Here is an 8157-nt window from a genome sequence, read left to right as displayed (position 1 = left end):
GAGCCCGTAGGGTATCTGATTGGCTTAAAAGTACAAGAAAACACTTCAAAAGTGACGTTTCTGAAGAATTTTAACAGTTTTCTTGTATCTACGAACGCCAGAATGCATAAAATTGACCTAAACGTCTCCTTTTCCTATTCTGAGCCGATTCTGCATGCTTTAAGTGTGTTTGGTGGCTCAGAACCATCAAAAAACGTTGAAATATAGTTCAAATTCAATAAAAATCGACAAAAATACAGTTTCTAGCTAAAATTTGATGGTTTCGTTGCACTTTCCGAGCCCGTAGGGTATCTGATTGGCTTAAAAGTACAAGAAAACACTTCAAAAGTGACGTTTCTGAAGAATTTTAACAGTTTTCTTGTATCTACGAACGCCAGAATGCATAAAATTGACCTAAACGTCTCCTTTTCCTATTCTGAGTCGATTCTGCATGCTTTAAGTGTGTTTGGTGGCTCAGAACCATCAAAAAACGTTGAAATATAGTTCAAATTCAATAAAAATCGACAAAAATACAGTTTCTAGCTAAAATTTGATGGTTTCGTTGCACTTTCCGAGCCCGTAGGGTATCTGATTAGCTTAAAAGTACAAGAAAACACTTCAAAAGTGACGTTTCTGAAGAATTTTAACAGTTTTCTTGTATCTACGAACGCCAGAATGCATAAAATTGACCTAAACGTCTCCTTTTCCTATTCTGAGTCGATTCTGCATGCTTTAAGTGTGTTTGGTGGCTCAGAACCATCAAAAAACGTTGAAATATAGTTCAAATTCAATAAAAGTCGACAAAAATACAGTTTCTAGCTAAAATTTGATGGTTTCGTTGCACTTTCCGAGCCCGTAGGGTATCTGATTGGCTTAAAAGTACAAGAAAACACTTCAAAAGTGACGTTTCTGAAGAATTTTAACAGTTTTCTTGTATCTACGAACGCCAGAATGCATAAAATTGACCTAAACGTCTCCTTTTCCTATTCTGAGTCGATACTGCATGCTTTAAGTATGTTTGGTGGCTCAGAACCATCAAAAAACGTTGAAATATAGTTCAAATTCAATAAAAATCGACAAAAATACAGTTTCTAGCTAAAATTTGATGGTTTCTTTGCACTTTCCGAGCCCGTTGGGTACCCCCAAATTTTAGCTAGAAACTGTATTTTTGTCGATTTTTATTGAATTTGAACTATATTTCAACGTTTTTTGATGGTTCTGAGCCACCAAACACACTTAAAGCATGCAGAATCGACTCAGAATAGGAAAAGGAGACGTTTAGGTCAATTTTATGCATTCTGGCGTTCGTAGATACAAGAAAACTGTTAAAATTCTTCAGAAACGTCACTTTTGAAGTGTTTTCTTGTACTTTTAAGCCAATCAGATACCCTACGGGCTCGGAAAGTGCAACGAAACCATCAAATTTTAGCTAGAAACTGTATTTTTGTCGATTTTTATTGAATTTGAACTATATTTCAACGTTTTTTGATGGTTCTGAGCCACCAAACACACTTGAAGCATGCAGAATCGACTCAGAATATCAAAAGGAGACGTTTAGGTCACTTTTATGCATTCTGGCGTTCGTAGATACAAGAAAACTGTTAAAATTCTTCAGAAACGTCACTTTTGAAGTGTTTTCTTGTACTTTTAAGCCAATCAGATACCCTACGGGCTCGGAAAGTGCAAAGAAACCATCAAATTTTAGCTAGAAACTGTATTTTTGTCGATTTTTATTGAATTTGAACTATATTTCATCGTTTTTTGATGGTTCTGAGCCACCAAACACACTTAAAGCATGCAGAATCGACTCAGAATAGGAAAAGGAGACGTTTAGGTCAATTTTATGCATTCTGGCGTTCGTAGATACAAGAAAACTGTTAACTTTCTTCAGAAACGTCACTTTTGAAGTGTTTTCTTGTACTTTTAAGCCAATCAGATACCCTACGGGCTCGGAAAGTGCAACGAAACCATCAAATTTTAGCTAGAAACTGTATTTTTGTCGATTTTTATTGAATTTGAACTATATTTCAACGTTTTTTGATGGTTCTGAGCCACCAAACACACTTGAAGCATGCAGAATCGACTCAGAATATCAAAAGGAGACGTTTAGGTCACTTTTATGCATTCTGGCGTTCGTAGATACAAGAAAACTGTTAAAATTCTTCAGAAACGTCACTTTTGAAGTGTTTTCTTGTACTTTTAAGCCAATCAGATACCCTACGGGCTCGGAAAGTGCAACGAAACCATCAAATTTTAGCTAGAAACTGTATTTTTGTCGATTTTTATTGAATTTGAACTATATTTCAACGTTTTTTGATGGTTCTGAGCCACCAAACACACTTAAAGCATGCAGAATCGAGTCAGAATAGGAAAAGGAGACGTTTAGGTCAATTTTATGCATTCTGGCGTTCGTAGATACAAGAAAACTGTTAAAATTCTTCAGAGACGTCACTTTTGAAGTGTTTTCTTGTACTTTTAAGCCAATCAGATACCCTACGGGCTCGGAAAGTGCAACGAAACCATCAAATTTTAGCTAGAAACTGTATTTTTGTCGATTTTTATTGAATTTGAACTATATTTCAACGTTTTTTGATGGTTCTGAGCCACCAAACACACTTAAAGCATGCAGAATCGACTCAGAATAGGAAAAGGAGACGTTTAGGTCAATTTTATGCATTCTGGCGTTCGTAGATACAAGAAAACTGTTAAAATTCTTCAGAAACGTCACTTTTGAAGTGTTTTCTTGTACTTTTAAGCCAATCAGATACCCTACGGGCTCGGAAAGTGCAACGAAACCATCAAATTTTAGCTAGAAACTGTATTTTTGTCGATTTTTATTGAATTTGAACTATATTTCAACGTTTTTTGATGGTTCTGAGCCACCAAACACACTTAAAGCATGCAGAATCGACTCAGAATTGGAAAAGGAGACGTTTAGGTCAATTTTATGCATTCTGGCGTTCGTAGATACAAGAAAACTGTTAAAATTCTTCAGAAACGTCACTTTTGAAGTGTTTTCTTGTACTTTTAAGCCAATCAGATACCCTACGGGCTCGGAAAGTGCAACGAAACCATCAAATTTTAGCTAGAAACTGTATTTTTGTCGATTTTTATTGAATTTGAACTATATTTCAACGTTTTTTGATGGTTCTGAGCCACCAAACACACTTAAAGCATGCAGAATCGACTCAGAATAGGAAAAGGAGACGTTTAGGTTAATTTTATGCATTCTGGCGTTCGTAGATACAAGAAAACTGTTAAAATTCTTCAGAAACGTCACTTTTGAAGTGTTTTCTTGTACTTTTAAGCCAATCAGATACCCAACGGGCTCGGAAAGTGCAACGAAACCATCAAATTTTAGCTAGAAACTGTATTTTTGTCGATTTTTATTGAATTTGAACTATATTTCAACGTTTTTTGATGGTTCTGAGCCACCAAACACACTTAAAGCATGCAGAATCGACTCAGAATAGGAAAAGGAGACGTTTAGGTCAATTTTATGCATTCTGGCGTTCGTAGATACAAGAAAACTGTTAAAATTCTTCAGAAACGTCACTTTTGAAGTGTTTTCTTGTACTTTTAAGCCAATCAGATACCCTACGGGCTCGGAAAGTGCAACGAAACCATCAAATTTTAGCTAGAAATTGTATTTTTGTCGATTTTTATTGAATTTGAACTATATTTCAACGTTTTTTGATGGTTCTGAGCCACCAAACACACTTAAAGCATGCAGAATCGACTCAGAATAGGAAAAGGAGACGTTTAGGTCAATTTTATGCATTCTGGCGTTCGTAGATACAAGAAAACTGTTAAAATTCTTCAGAAACGTCACTTTTGAAGTGTTTTCTTGTACTTTTAACCCAATCAGATACCCTACGGGCTCGGAAAGTGCAACGAAACCATCAAATTTTAGCTAGAAACTGTATTTTTGTCGATTTTTATTGAATTTGAACTATATTTCAACGTTTTTTGATGGTTCTGAGCCACCAAACACACTTAAAGCATGCAGAATCGACTCAGAATAGGAAAAGGAGACGTTTAGGTCAATTTTATGCATTCTGGCGTTCGTAGATACAAGAAAACTGTTAAAATTCTTCAGAAACGTCACTTTTGAAGTGTTTTCTTGTACTTTTAAGCCAATCAGATACCCTACGGGCTCGGAAAGTGCAACGAAACCATCAAATTTTAGCTAGAAACTGTATTTTTGTCGATTTTTATTGAATTTGAACTATATTTCAACGTTTTTTGATGGTTCTGAGCCACCAAACACACTTAAAGCATGCAGAATCGACTCAGAATAGGAAAAGGAGACGTTTAGGTCAATTTTATGCATTCTGGCGTTCGTAGATACAAGAAAACTGTTAAAATTCTTCAGAAACGTCACTTTTGAAGTGTTTTCTTGTACTTTTAAGCCAATCAGATACCCTACGGGCTCGGAAAGTGCAACGAAACCATCAAATTTTAGCTAGAAACTGTATTTTTGTCGATTTATATTGAATTTGAACTATATTTCAACGTTTTTTGATGGTTCTGAGCCACCAAACACACTTAAAACATGCAGAATCGACTCAGAATAGGAAAAGGAGACGTTTAGGTCAATTTTATGCATTCTGGCGTTCGTAGATACAAGAAAACTGTTAAAATTCTTCAGAAACGTCACTTTTGAAGTGTTTTCTTGTACTTTTAAGCCAATCAGATACCCTGCGGGCTCGGAAAGTGCAACGAAACCATCAAATTTTAGCTAGAAACTGTATTTTTGTCGATTTTTATTGAATTTGAACTATATTTCAACGTTTTTTGATGGTTCTGAGCCATCAAACACACTTAAAGCATGCAGAATCGACTCAGAATAGGAAAAGGAGACGTTTAGGTCAATTTATTGATTGGCTTAAAAGTACAAGAAAACACTTCAAAAGTGACGTTTCTGAAGAATTTTAACAGTTTTCTTGTATCTACGAACGCCAGAATGCATAAAATTGACCTAAACTTCTCCTTTTCCTATTCTGAGTCGATTCTGCATGCTTTAAGTGTGTTTGGTGGCTCAGAACCATCAAAAAACGTTGAAATATAGTTCAAATTCAATAAAAATCGACAAAAATACAGTTTCTAGCTAAAATTTGATGGTTTCGTTGCACTTTCCGAGCCCGTAGGGTATCTGATTGGCTTAAAAGTACAAGAAAACACTTCAAAAGTGACGTTTCTGAAGAATTTTAACAGTTTTCTTGTATCTACGAACGCCAGAATGCATAAAATTGACCTAAACGTCTCCTTTTCCTATTCTGAGTCGATTCTGCATGCTTTAAGTGTGTTTGGTGGCTCAGAACCGTCAAAAAACGTTGAAATATAGTTCAAATTCAATAAAAATCGACAAAAATACAGTTTCTAGCTAAAATTTGATGGTTTCGTTGCACTTTCCGAGCCCGTAGGGTATCTGATTGGCTTAAAAGTACAAGAAAACACTTCAAAAGTGACGTTTCTGAAGAATTTTAACAGTTTTCTTGTATCTACGAACGCCAGAATGCATAAAATTGACCTAAACTTCTCCTTTTCCTATTCTGAGTCGATTCTGCATGCTTTAAGTGTGTTTGGTGGCTCAGAACCATCAAAAAACGTTGAAATATAATTCAAATTCAATAAAAATCGACAAAAATACAGTTTCTAGCTAAAATTTGATGGTTTCGTTGCACTTTCCGAGCCCGTAGGGTATCTGATTGGCTTAAAAGTACAAGAAAACACTTCAAAAGTGACGTTTCTGAAGAATTTTAACAGTTTTCTTGTATCTACGAACGCCAGAATGCATAAAATTGACCTAAACGTCTCCTTTTCCTATTCTGAGTCGATTCTGCATGCTTTAAGTGTGTTTGGTGGCTCAGAACCATCAAAAAACGTTGAAATATAGTTCAAATTCAATAAAAATCGACAAAAATACAGTTTCTAGCTAAAATTTGATGGTTTCGTTGCACTTTCCGAGCCCGTAGGGTATCTGATTGGCTTAAAAGTACAAGAAAACACTTCAAAAGTGACGTTCCTGAAGAATTTTAACAGTTTTCTTGTATCTACGAACGCCAGAATGCATAAAATTGACCTAAACGTCTCCTTTTCCTATTCTGAGTCGATTCTGCATGCTTTAGGTGTGTTTGGTGGCTCAGAACCATCAAAAAACGTTGAAATATAGTTCAAATTCAATAAAAATCGACAAAAATACAGTTCCTAGCTAAAATTTGATGGTTTCGTTGCACTTTCCGAGCCCGTAGGGTATCTGATTGGCTTAAAAGTACAAGAAAACACTTCAAAAGTGACGTTTCTGAAGAATTTTAACAGTTTTCTTGTATCTACGAACGCCAGAATGCATAAAATTGACCTAAACGTCTCCTTTTCCTATTCTGAGTCGATTCTGCATGCTTTAAGTGTGTTTGGTGGCTCAGAACCATCAAAAAACGTTGAAATATAGTTCAAATTCAATATAAATCGACAAAAATACAGTTTCTAGCTAAAATTTGATGGTTTCGTTGCACTTTCCGAGCCCGTAGGGTATCTGATTGGCTTAAAAGTACAAGAAAACACTTCAAAAGTGACGTTTCTGAAGAATTTTAACAGTTTTCTTGTATCTACGAACGCCAGAATGCATAAAATTGACCTAAACGTCTCCTTTTCCTATTCTGAGTCGATTCTGCATGCTTTAAGTGTGTTTGGTGGCTCAGAACCATCAAAAAACGTTGAAATATAGTTCAAATTCAATAAAAATCGACAAAAATACAGTTTCTAGCTAAAATTTGATGGTTTCGTTGCACTTTCCGAGCCCGTAGGGTATCTGATTGGCTTAAAAGTACAAGAAAACACTTCAAAAGTGACGTTTCTGAAGAATTTTAACAGTTTTCTTGTATCTACGAACGCCAGAATGCATAAAATTGACCTAAACGTCTCCTTTTCCTATTCTGAGTCGATTCTGCATGCTTTAAGTGTGTTTGGTGGCTCAGAACCATCAAAAAACGTTGAAATATAGTTCAAATTCAATAAAAATCGACAAAAATACAGTTTCTAGCTAAAATTTGATGGTTTCGTTGCACTTTCCGAGCCCGTAGGGTATCTGATTGGCTTAAAAGTACAAGAAAACACTTCAAAAGTGACGTTTCTGAAGAATTTTAACAGTTTTCTTGTATCTACGAACGCCAGAATGCATAAAATTGACCTAAACGTCTCCTTTTCCTATTCTGAGTCGATTCTGCATGCTTTAAGTGTGTTTGGTGGCTCAGAACCATCAAAAAACGTTGAAATATAGTTCAAATTCAATAAAAATCGACAAAAATACAGTTTCTAGCTAAAATTTGATGGTTTCGTTGCACTTTCCGAGCCCGTAGGGTATCTGATTGGGTTAAAAGTACAAGAAAACACTTCAAAAGTGACGTTTCTGAAGAATTTTAACAGTTTTCTTGTATCTACGAACGCCAGAATGCATAAAATTGACCTAAACGTCTCCTTTTCCTATTCTGAGTCGATTCTGCATGCTTTAAGTGTGTTTGGTGGCTCAGAACCATCAAAAAACGTTGAAATATAGTTCAAATTCAATAAAAATCGACAAAAATACAGTTTCTAGCTAAAATTTGATGGTTTCGTTGCACTTTCCGAGCCCGTAGGGTATCTGATTGGCTTAAAAGTACAAGAAAACACTTCAAAAGTGACGTTTCTGAAGAATTTTAACAGTTTTCTTGTATCTACGAACGCCAGAATGCATAAAATTGACCTAAACGTCTCCTTTTCCTATTCTGAGTCGATTCTGCATGCTTTAAGTGTGTTTGGTGGCTCAGAACCATCAAAAAACGTTGAAATATAGTTCAAATTCAATAAAAATCGACAAAAATACAGTTTCTAGCTAAAATTTGATGGTTTCGTTGCACTTTCCGAGCCCGTAGGGTATCTGATTGGCTTAAAAGTACAAGAAAACACTTCAAAAGTGACGTTTCTGAAGAATTTTAACAGTTTTCTTGTATCTACGAACGCCAGAATGCATAAAATTGACCTAAACGTCTCCTTTTCCTATTCTGAGTCGATTCTGCATGCTTTAAGTGTGTTTGGTGGCTCAGAACCATCAAAAAACGTTGAAAAATAGTTCAAATTCAATAAAAATCGACAAAAATACAGTTTCTAGCTAAAATTTGATGGTTTCGTTGCACTTTCCGA

This window comes from Zophobas morio, unplaced genomic scaffold (genome assembly GCF_036711695.1).
Source record: "Zophobas morio isolate AGI-343-1 ecotype UQ-CSIRO unplaced genomic scaffold, CSIRO_AGI_Zmor_V1 ptg000149l, whole genome shotgun sequence".
NCBI classification, from domain to species: Eukaryota; Metazoa; Arthropoda; class Insecta; order Coleoptera; family Tenebrionidae; genus Zophobas; species Zophobas morio.
The sequence above is the reverse complement of the archived record's forward strand: the minus strand, read 5'-3'. Positions refer to the sequence as shown.